The sequence below is a fragment of the Manihot esculenta genome, chromosome 8, assembly GCF_001659605.2.
Source record: "Manihot esculenta cultivar AM560-2 chromosome 8, M.esculenta_v8, whole genome shotgun sequence".
NCBI classification, from domain to species: Eukaryota; Viridiplantae; Streptophyta; class Magnoliopsida; order Malpighiales; family Euphorbiaceae; genus Manihot; species Manihot esculenta.
The window spans coordinates 17,955,522-17,968,376 of NC_035168.2; the positions used below are offsets into that span (position 1 = coordinate 17,955,522).

Consider the following 12,855-nt stretch of genomic DNA (forward strand, 5'->3'; position numbering starts at 1 on the left):
TATTTCAAATACTTTTACATGTCAAAATTTCATTTCTAATTCAATTAATATTCATTGATATTTAATTTCTAGTTTAATCTTAAGACTTTTCATTATTTTATCTAAGGATAAGATCATTTAAAAATTGACAAAGGTATTTAAAAATATTAAGTACAAGAAAATAAATATTAGCACCACTAATGAAAATTAATTCAGATAAATCAATTAAAAACAAGATTCAAGTTACATCAAGTACCGTAGTAAGGTATTTAGTTCCTAATGATCAAAGATATAAATATAAGTTCTATTAAAAAATTATCCCAAATCACCCTAACAATAATTTTCTGAAAAAATAAATCAAAATAATAAGGGAAGAAAAAAAAAATCTAATCATGGTCGAATCCATTTCTAGGTCTTTATATTTTCCTCCTTGATTTTCTTGTTGCAGTTGCAACTTAGAGGGTAACAAAAGGCGGCTAAAAGTCCCCTCAATTCTAAAAGATAAAGTATTGATACCTACTTGAAGCACTTCAATTGGATGGTTAGGAAACGATGGAGAGTTAGTGTTTTTCCTGCGAAACATTAGGTGAGGTGCAGATTTCTTTCAAAACCACAGAGCAGACATAATAACATAGGAGTATAATAAACGACCCGAAAACCGGACCGCTACTGGCACTAGGATTCAGATCGGCATAAGGCCGCCGGGACCCGTAGCAAGCCTGACATACATCCTATAAACCTGTTTAATCCCATACATGATCAACAATTTCATAAAAATTTAAAACTTTCTCATTTATTCATTCATTCATTCATTCATTCTTTCATTCATTCTTTCACCAAGCTTAACCTATGCATGTATAAATCATAACATAAAACCTCTCACTGGAGTCTTCATCAAATACTCCAATGGGGTACCATAACATACATTAAGCTTGGTTTACAATAATCATCATTAAACATTTAAGATCATGCACTAGAAAGGGATTAACAACATACTATGGTCAAGCACAACTCTAAACTTCCATAAGCATCATTACATTACATTTCTAAACTATACTTTTACATTACATCATATTCATGTCCACAACTAGCTATTACATATTACATGACTCTACTCCTGCCGACCTCCTGGTCTACCCTGTACCTGCAAACCTGGGGGTTAAGAGAGAGGGGTGAGCTATAAAGCCCAGTGAGCAGAATAAATAAACATTCAATTTAAATTTCATGCTTTTATGAAATGCAACACATCACAAACAAATCACATCAAGGATGGACTTGTCACCAATAGTCCTCTACATAGTCCAATCGTGCTAGGGGCGTAGAATGGGTCTCACTGGTCTTTCTCTTAACATAACATAGCATAACATAACATTCCATAGTGCCAGGGGCGTAGAATGGGCCTCACCGGTCTTTCTCTTAACATAGTGCCAGGGGCGTAGAATGGGCCTCACTGGCTAACCGTACCGTATCATCATCATACCATAACATACGAGGACTAAAGAGTCATCCAACATCCATCCACATCATCATCAATTTATGCAATGCATCATATTCGTGAATTCTAATGCAAGCAACCTAGTATATCTCATGGCATACGTGATGCATGTATCATGCTCAAAATTTATTTATTTGCTTTGAAACGTAATGAGTTATTCTACTCACCTCTGGCTGAAGCTCTAATGACTCTGAAGCAGCTATCTCACTGCTGAGGTCCTCGATTCCTCGGGTCCGAACCTACACAGGTGGACTCAAATGAGGGACCAAACATCCATGAACATGACCCTAAAATACTCCCCAAAAACCCCTTAAAACACCTTAAAACAATCACATAAATCATGCAAAGGAAGGCTGAACAGGGCACTTTCGGTGGCAGGTTCGGCGGCCGAAAGTCCCTTCAGAGTCGAAACTCAGCCACTTTCGGCGGCACCTTCGGCGGCCGAAACCCCCTTCCAGAGCCGAAAGTCCACTTTCGGGGGCAGGGTTTGGCAGCCGAAAGTTGGCCTCCATAGGTAGGTTCGGCGGCCGAAAGTCCCTTCGGCTGCCGAACCTGAGTTCTCCCAAAGGGGCAGAAACTCAGCTCCAACATGCACAAATACCTCCCAATCCATTCCATCATGCATTTACCTAGTCTACAACATGCAACTCAAGCATATAAGCTCCTGGGGGCTTCAAACTATCCTAAACCCTAACTACAACACATCAAACAATCCACATTGCTCATAAACATAACATAAACCCATAAACTCAACAATAACCTAAACATGCATTTCTATCCCATAGATCTTCATAAAACTTGTTTAAAACATACAAGGAAGGTTGGATCTAAGCTTACCTCTTGAAGATCGAGAGGAAAGACGATCCTAGCTTGGAAATGGAGAGAAATCAACTCTTTGGTCTCCAAGCTCCCAAAACTTGCTCTTTTGCTCAAATATCTTCAAACCAAGTGAAAACTCATAAGAAAATCATGAAGATTCGAAGGAAGAAGCTCAAAATCGATGAGGGACGGCGGAGAACTCACCTTGGCCGAAAACGGGGAGAAAAGCTCACCCGTTCGGACATGGGGACCCCTTTATAGGTGGCTGGCCAGGCCACTTTCGGGGGCCTAACGTGCCTCCGCATGCATGCCATGTTCGGCGGCCGAACCTGGACTTCCCTCACTCATGCCTTCGGGGGCCTAAAGCACTCCCGAAATGCATGCATGTTCGGCAGCCGAACTTGAGGTTCGGCGGCCGAACCTGGGTCTTCCTTCAAGGCTATTTTCATACAAAACTCATTTCCTTTCTTACTTAAAACCATAAAATACATTAAAACATCTTATGAAAACATGGTTTTACCCTTCTAGAGGTCTCCGACATCCGAGATTCCACCGGACGGTAAGAATTCCGATACCGAAGTCTAACCGGGTATTACAGTTTTATATTGTCAGAATGCACCTTTGAATATGTCTAAAATAGGGAGCTTATGAAAACACGTAACAGCCATGCAGCACACAAGTTGCCTTGCATTGTTTATTGCTAGAAAGCATTTTATTGTTTTTGCATAATTTCCACCTATAAACACGGGGTATCTACACAAAACACAAAATAAACGAGGCATCTATGTAAAACACGGGTAAATTTGAAAAACACACATATATTCCTCGTATTGTCCTATGCCGGAAAGGTTTTCTCTTTATTTTTTTTTCTAGAATATGAGAGAAACTTTATATAACACAATTTGTAATAAAATAAATAGTCCTGCCCCATGTTTTTATTCGTTGCTCCTCTAAATTTGCATTTTGAATCGACAAACAATAAAAATAAGTAAAAATTAATTATAAAGACAATTTTAAAACACCCATAATTTAATCTTAAACTTCTAATAAAAAAGGAAAAAGTATTAAAAATGATTTAATATGGTTACAAAATATATGAATATCCAGGGCAAATTATCATTACATCACATAGCATTAACTTGTTTTTTTATTATAAATTTGAAATTAAATTAGAATAATTATATTTTATAAATATATATTTTTAACGATTATTTTATAATTTTAAACCATATGTTACATTTAGAAAAATCAATACTAAAATTACAAATTTATAAAATATTTAAAGAAAAACTAAAAGACTATCCAATATATGAATTTGAATACATAGATCATAATCCATGTCCAAGCATAATACTCAAGAATCATCATTTATATCACTACTCTCTTATATAATTATATATATTTAATATGAATTATAATAAAGATTTGAGACTCAATGTGTACCTTATTTGCAAAATAAAAATGCTCTGCATACTTATTTAATGAGAATTTTTAAAGATAAAATATTTGTCTTTTCTCACTTTCCTCGTGCACCAATTTAAGTAATTTATATGCATTCATAAAAGTGAAATACAACTTTGACTTTAGCATATATATATATACTTCTAAAGGTTACAATAAAAGAAATGAAGCCCTCCATATATAGCTAAAGGATATATCTCTTAGTAAGAATATATCTTTTGATGGAATTGGGTTGACCCGTATGGGTGACTTATTCCAATTTTCAACATCTCCTGCGCGCACATAGTGAGTCAATTCTTATTTCAAATTCTACAAATTTCATACTTAATAAATAGACTGTGTGACCAATGTATATTTCGAGAGCTTAGCTAATATATATCTGGATGATATATCATTTCGATTGATGGAGTTTAGAGTAGATGCAACATGCAATATCCTATACCATCTATCACGTTCATATCTTTCACAATCTCTTTTCAATATTTTATATTCATAATTATGTTTTTATCTCAGAAATAAATATAATTGATCGGTCAATGAATAAAAATTAATCTAATCGTACTTAATAATCTTCCTCATCTTATGATTTTCTTAACCTTAATTTAATTTGTTATATAGAAATATCCCTTCGGATAGAATCATTCATAATCTTTTAGTAACAATCTAAGAAAATAAGAATTAAATTAAGTCTTGAGTAACTAATCATAGTCATGAGAGTACAAGGTGAATATTACTTATAATCTTCAGACCTTCACATACTATTAAGTAGATATTAAAATTGCATTGCCCTTATTGTACACTTATCGCATATAAGGTATAAATCACATACCACAATATTAACTCCTTTTTACATTAAGCACATATCTTTATATTATTCAATACCATGCATATGATAGTTCAAACATCCAATGTTTAACTTGGAGTTCACATATCTTGACATGGAGCAACTAGCTTTAGACTTTATGGCAGACTTGAACCGGACCTAACTTTTACTGTCGACGTCTGATGGAGACCCACGATAGCTTTTTGGAAAGGGAATTTCGAGATGCATAACTTTAAAAAATATGACAAGAGTCATAGGCCTGTCACAAAATTCGATATGGAAAATCCATTATTTAGGGGGTCAATTTTGCATTTTAATTATTTTTTTAGATATTTTTATAATTTTGTATATTATGATTTTTTTCTATTATAAATAGCCTTCCTTAACTATTAGAAATGCACTTTTCAATCTTTGAAGAATTTCAATAAGACTTTTCATCTTCTAGCCTATCTTTTCTCTTATATCGTCTTAACCAAACGATATTGGTTAAAACTCCTAACGGAGTCTAAATAGTCATTTATCATATCTACTCCAAAGTCATACATAATAGAACTCATATTTAATGTTAAGGCAATTTTTTTTAATTCATTCCCAAATGCGACATTAATGTTATAAATTTTGGGCTCTCTATATTACCACTCTTGGTAATAATAAGTTTATAATTGTCTCATCTTTATTAGTCACTTAGATAATAAAGGCGATTACTTACGTGAAAAAACCAATATCTTATTTGTTCGACGTACTTCTCAAGTTTCAGTATATGTTCTAAACATATATACTAATATGTATAAAAAAATAATTTAGGCACAAATAGCATTATCATTCATAATATAATTAAGATGTTTGAGAAAATTTTATATTGCAATGCTTATATAAAATAATCTTTGTCATAGACTTTATAAAGGGATTTGCAACCACATCATACACATATATGTACTTCATGTCCACTTTTTTCTTTACAATTCAATCTCTTATAAAATTATATTTAATATTAATATGTGTTTTCTTTCTATATTATTTGGGATCCTTAATATAGGTTATTGTAGCTTGACTATCTTAATAAACTATTAATGGTTTAATAATTTTATAGCATACATCCAATTATACTAAGATTCATACCAGCCATTAAGCTACTTGTACAATAGTAGATGATGCTAAAAAAATCCGAAAGCATTTATTCCCAATAGTTTTTCATAATATTATTAAAATAACGAGTTTCTAAACTTGGTTTAATATAATCAATTTCATTCCCGTCTTATACTGCTATAATTATTAATTCATTTTCTTGATAGGACACATGACAGTTCTATTCATATTTTTCATCTCTTTTTCATTATATGAAGTAACTATAAATCTTCCCCTTCAATCTCATAGCAATGACGAGAAATACACAATCGACTCATTCATCGCAATTGAGATTGATAAATTGATTAACTTATAATGTTATAGTTACTTTCATTGGACCAACAATATCAAATAGATTCACTATATTTCCATATCAACAAGAACCGTATCATCGCCGGCGGTGCTATTTCGGGTTATCGCTATCGATTTAGATATATGTGCATCTCAAAAAGTTAAATGGGAATGAAAAAAGAAAAGTGAAGATCGCCGAAAGCGGGGGAACGAGCAAGAAGATAGGGCCACGAGACTAAAAGACAGGCGGGGGAGGGAGTCCCGCAGCGACGGAGCAGCGCGGGGAGGGGAGAAGGCATCGGGACGGGAGGCGAAGAGGGGGCAGGGGGAAGGCACGGTACGGGACGCGGGGCCCACGCGCCGGATGGAGAGGGGAGGGGCGTCGCGCCGCGCCGAGGTGGGGGAAAGGTATGTGTGATTTGATGGCGAGGGACACAATGGCTGCGATCATACCAGCACTAATGCACCGGATCCCATCAGAACTCCAAAGTTAAACGTGCTTGGGCGAGAGCAGTACTAAGATGGGTGACCTCTTCGAAAGTCCTCGTGTTGCACCCCTTTTCTTTTTCTTTTCCTCCGCAGCGTTCCTCACCGCCGGCGGTGCTATTTCGGGTTATCGCTATCGATTTAGATACATGTGCATCTCGAACTCTCACTGGAAAAACAATTCGTTCATGTTCTAGAATGAAAGCAAATTAGTCCTCAGTTTTATACAGAGATAAGTCTTAACTTATTTCACCCTCAATTTCTCTGAAAATGTGATATCTTGTGATTCAAATTCAGTTATTTTATCACTATTTTATTCACTAATAAAATATGCCCTTTTGACTATCATAATATCTTATAAAGATATATTTTCTTCTCCTTAGACCTAGTTTTCTATACCTATGAGAATAATTGTGTAAAAAAATAGTACATTTTCAAGACTTTGGACTATTTAAGCCGAGTTTTCTATTATTCCATAACTTATATGGAGTTGTGGTAATTAAGTTGGAAGGTACTCGGATAAGGACAAATGCAATGATAACTAATGTCTTACCCAATAGGTAATAAGCATATTTTCTTGCACCTTATTTTGCCTTCACATTTATTAAATCACAAATATCAAAATGAATTAATAATAATAAAATTTTAGCTTCTATACCTTTCCCTTGAGAGTCTTTTACTCATCCAATACATATTTGATTTTTATATTAATATATAAATATAAACTAAAGAGACATAATACAATGTGTTTAAATTTATATACATATTTATCCTATACAATAGTTAATTATGCTAATATTTATTCCATAATAGATTTAGAATTGAAAGTTCACTAAGTTTCCAATCATCATCTATTATTTTAATATGTAATAAGTTTAACGTAATTAATTATATAAAGAAACAATAATCTTAAATTATTTTAATTTAATATTAAACATCAATATTTATTTAGTAATAAATATTAAACTATATAAACATATATACACATATATATGACTCATCATATAAAGAGTTTATGAGAATAAACATATTGTTCAATATAAAATAAATATGAATTTAAAATTTCAATAAATCCTTATAAGATCTAATGAAATCCAGATTTAGGCCAAAATGCAATTCATATTTAGCTTTATATAATCTTGTATCACAAAAACTTTGTCCACAAAGTTTTAAATCAATCATTTATGGGAATTACTGATATTGTGATCCAACTTATATCACAACATACTAAATATTCTCCTCTAGGTGAGTATTAGTAAAGCTAAACTTAAGAACTTTATATCTCTCCATATTAATTACCCTTATAAGATTGTATCATGACTTTGTCAATTGACTTAATGATTTACTTCATAAAACAATTTAGGTCATTCCTTAATAACTAGAACCAAGAGTTTATTAATCAAATTATAATAATTCTCAATCACCTTAAACCACAGTTATAGAGTACATATTATCATTGATATACTTATAATTTTTAGCAAAATTTTTTGTATCACATACAAAAAATTAAATGCTAACAAAATTATTTATTTAATGTAAATAAATAATTTTAAGCCTATTTGGTGACTCAAAAAATTAAAAATGAGTTAAAATATATTTTGTAACGACCCGGAAATCGGACCGCTACCGGCGCTAGGATCCAGATTGGCTTAAGGCCGCTGGGACCCGTAGCAAGCCTAACATGCCTCCTGTATACCTGTTAAATCCCATACATGATCAAACATATACATAAAAATTTTAAACTTTCTCTTTCATTCATTCACCAAGCTTTACCTGTGCATGCACAACTCATAAGTATAAACATTAAACCCCACACTGGAGCCCTCATCAAATGCTCCAATGGGGTAACATATCATATATTAAGCTTGGTTTACATAAACATTAATAATGCATTACATAGATCATGTATACGCAAAGGGATTAACCAACATACTAAGGTCAAGCACAACTCTAAACCTCAATAAACATCATTACATTACATTACTGTACTATACTTTACATTACATCATTCTCATGTCCACATCGAGCTATTATATAAAACAGAACTTCTTATTCTTGCTGACCTCCTGATTCTATCCCGTACCTACAACCTGGGGGATTAAGGGAATGGGGTGAGCTACTAGAGTCCAGTGAGCAGAATAATAAAATATTATATTTAAAGTTCATGCTTTCATGGAATGCATCACATCACAAACAAATCACATTAAGGATGAACTTGTCACCAATAGCCCTTAACATATCCAGTAGTGCCAGGGACGTAGAATGGGTCTTCCTGGACTTTCTCTTACATAACATGTCATAACATTCCAATATGCCAGGGACGTAGAATGGGTCCTCCTGGACTTTCTCTTACATAGTGCCAGGGACGTAGAATGGGTCTTCCTGGACTTCCGTACCATATCATCATCATACCATATCATACCATACAAGGGCTAATGGATCATCCAATATTCATCCACATCAACAACATAATATGCAATGCAACATATTCGTGGATTCTAATGCAAACAGCCTAATATATCTCATGGCATTCATGATGCGTGAATCATGCTAAAACTTTCATTATTTGCTTTGAAACGTAAAGAGTCATTCTACTCACCTCAGGCTAGCTTTGACAAGACACTGAAGCAGCTATCTCACTGCTGGGATCCTCGGTTCCTCGGGTTCGAACCTACATAGGTAGACTCAAATGAGGGACCAAACATACATGAACATGACTCTAAACTACTCCCCAAAAACCCCCTAAAACACCTTAAAATAATCATAGAAAACATGCAAAGGAAGGCTAAACAGGGCACTTTCGGCGGCCGAAAGTCCCTCCAGAGCCGAAAGTCATGCACCTTCGGCAGCACTTTCGGCGGCCGAAGGTTCCTTCCAGAAACGAAACTCATGCATGTTCGGCGGCGCCTTCGGCGGCCGAAACTCCCTTCCAGAGCCGAAAGTCCACTTTCGGGGGCAGAACCGGCAGCCAAAGGCTTGCCTCCACAGGCAGGTTCGGCGGCCGAAAGTCCCTTCGGCTGTCGAACTTGAGTTCTTCCAAAGGGCAGAACTCAGCCTCCACAATGCACATTTACCTCCCAACACCTTCCAACTCAAAACCAACACTTCTACAACATGCATACACATATACATAAGCTCATAGGGGTCTCAAACTATCCTAAACCCCAACTAAAACACATCAAACATACATATACAACACACATTGTCCATATACTCAACATTAACCAAAAACTCAACATTAACCTAAACATGCATTTCTACCCCATAAACTTTCATAAAACTTGTTTAAAACATGTAATAAGCTAAGGATCTACTCTTATCTCTTGGAGATCGAGAGAGGAGGCGATCTAAACTTGGAGATGGGAGAAATCTAGCTCCTTGGGTCTCCAAGCTCCAAAACTTGATCTTAGCTCCAAAACTCTTCAAAACCTAGTTAGAACTCGCTAAAACTTGAAAGATTTGAGGAAAATCAACAAAATCAACCATGGGGGAGCATGGACTCACCGTTGGCCGAAAATAGGGGAGAAAGCTCACCCGTTTCGGCCATGGAGCCCTTTTATAGGGGCTGGCCAGACCACCTTCGGAAGCCTAAAGTGTCTCCAAAACTCATGCAAGTTCGGCGGCCGAACATGAGGTTCAGCGGCCGAACCTGAGGTTCGGCGGCCGAACCTGAGCCACTTTCGGAAGCCTAACTTGCCCCCCTAAACTATCCCATATTCGGCGGTCGTACTTGAGGTTCAGCGGCCGAACCTGGAAATGCCTCCATGGTCTTTTTCATTCAAAACTCAGTTTCTATCTTATTTAAAACCATAAAATACATGAAAACATTTTATAAAAACATGGTTTTACCCTTCTAGAGGTTTCTGACATCCGAGATTCTACCGGACGGTAGGAATTCCGATACCGGAGTCCAGCCGGGTATTACATTCTTCCCCTCTTAAGAACATTCGTCCCTGAATGTTCACCAAACAAACATACATAACACTAACCTTAGAAGAGATGAGGATATTGTTGGAGCATGGACTCCCGTGTCTCCCAGGTACACTCCTCGATGTTGTGGTGATTCCAAAGGACTTTCACCATCGGAATTTCCTTGTTCCTTAGCTTTCTGATCTGGGTGTCTAGGATCCGTACTGGCTGCTCAACATAGGTGAGATCTTCTTGGATCTCCACATCAGGCTCACTAAGAACCTTGCCCGAATCTGACACGAACTTCCATAACATGGAAACATGGAAAACCGGATGGATTCTCCCCATTGAAGCAGGTAAGTCTAGCTTATACGATACATTTCCGATCTTTTGCAAGATTTCAAAGGGTCCGATGTACCGCGGAGCTAGCTTACCTTTCTTCCCGAACCGAATCACCCCTTTCATAGGAGACACCTTGAGCAATACCAAATCCCCCTCCTGAAACTCTACTTGCCTTCTGCGGATATCTGCATAACTCTTTTGCTTGCTCACAACAGTTCTGATCCTTTCTCTGATTATGGGCACCACTCTGCTGGTGATCTCTACTAGCTCAGGCCCTGCCAAGGCCCCTTCTCCAACTTCCTCCCAGCAAACAGGTGACCTGCACTTCCTTCCATACAAAGCTTCATATGGAGCCATCCCTATGCTAGCATGATGGCTGTTATTGTAGGCAAACTCCACCAAGGGTAGATGCTGCCTCCAAGAACCGCCAAAATCCAGCACACACATTCTGAGCATATCCTCTATTGTCTGGATGGTCCTCTTTGATTGTCCGTCCGTTTATGGATGGAAAGCAGTGCTAAAATCCAACCTGGTACCCATAGCATTCTGCAGACTCTGCCAAAACCTGGAGGTGAACTGGGGCCCTCTATCAGACACTATCGAAACAGGAACCCCATGCAACCTGACAACCTCATCAGCATACACCTGCGCCAACTTGTCCACAGAATAGCCACTCCTGACAGGGATGAAGTGAGCAGATTTGGTCAGTCTGTCCACAATCACCCATATGGAGTCCAATCTGTTGGACGTTGCCGGTAACCCCACCACGAAGTCCATAGCTATATTCTCCCATTTCCACTCTGGAATAGGTAATGGGTTAAGCATTCTAGCCGGCTTCTGATGTTTCAGCTTCACCCTCTGACATACTTCGCAGGCTGACACGAATTGCGCCACCTCTCTTTTCATAGCTGGCCACCAATAAACTCTCTTCAGATCTTGATACATCTTAGTGGCTCCAGGGTGAACACTGTATCTGGCATTATGAGCTTCCCTCATAATGTCTCCCTTCAGACCCACATCATCTGGTACACACAATCTATTCCCATAGCCGAGGATCCCCTTGCTGTCAAATCTGAACTCATCATTTTTGCCTGACTGAATAGTCCTGGCAATCTTCACTAACTCTGGATCCTCGTGATGTTTCTGAGCCACCTGCTCCAAAAATACGGGTGTCACTCTCATCTGTGCAATCAAAGCACCTGTACCAGACAACTCCAACTGCAAACCTTCATTAATGAGCTCGAAGAACTGCCTCACCACTGGTCTTTTCTCTGCTGTAATATGGGACAAACTGCCAAGTGATTTCCAGCTTAAGGCATCTGCCACAACATTCGCCTTACCCGGATGGTACTGAATCTTGCAATCATAGTCACTAAGCAGTTCTACCCATCTTCTCTGCCTCAGGTTCAACTCTCTCTGACTCAGGATGTACTGCAGGCTTTTATGATCTGTGAAGATCTCACATTTTACCCCATAAAGGTAATGCCTCCACATCTTGAGTGCAAAGATTACAGCTGCCATCTCTAGGTCATGTGTAGGGTAATTCAACTCGTGCTTCTTTAGCTGCCTAGAAGCATAAGCAATCACCCTTTCATTCTGCATCAGCACACAACCCAGTCCCACACGGGACGCATCACAATACACTGTGAAGTCTTCATTACTAGTTGGCAGAGCTAACACCGGTGCCGACGTCAACCTCTTCTTTAGCTCTTCAAAGCTCTCTTCACACTGATCGGTCCACACAAACCTCTGGTTCTTCTTAGTCAGTCTGGTCATAGGAGCTGCAATTTTAGAGAAGTCCTGAACGAACCTCTTGTAGTAACCTGCCAAACCCAACAAGCTCTTGATCTCTGTCACTGTAGTGGGTCTAGGCCAGTTAGCTACGGCTTCCACCTTCTTAGGGTCCACCTCTATTCCATTTTCTGACACAACATGCCCCAAGAATGAAATGCTCCTCAACCAGAACTCACACTTGGAGAACTTGGCATACAAGCCGTGTTCCCTTAAGGTCTGCAGAACTAACCTCAGATGATGGGCATGCTCCTCTGCATTCCTGGAATACACTAAGATATCATCTATGAAGACAATCACAAAGTGATCCAGGTACTGACTGAAAACTCTGTTC

At 37.4% G+C, this 12,855-nt stretch overlaps 1 non-coding gene across 1 annotated transcript; it reads left to right on the forward strand.

Annotated features, from left to right (window-relative positions):
- Positions 1-6,432: 6,432 nt before the first annotated feature.
- LOC122724462 lies at positions 6,433-6,551 on the forward strand. Its single transcript, XR_006351835.1, has one exon. It is a non-coding gene; the product is annotated as a 5S ribosomal RNA (ribosomal RNA).
- The last annotated feature ends 6,304 nt before the right edge of the window (positions 6,552-12,855 follow it).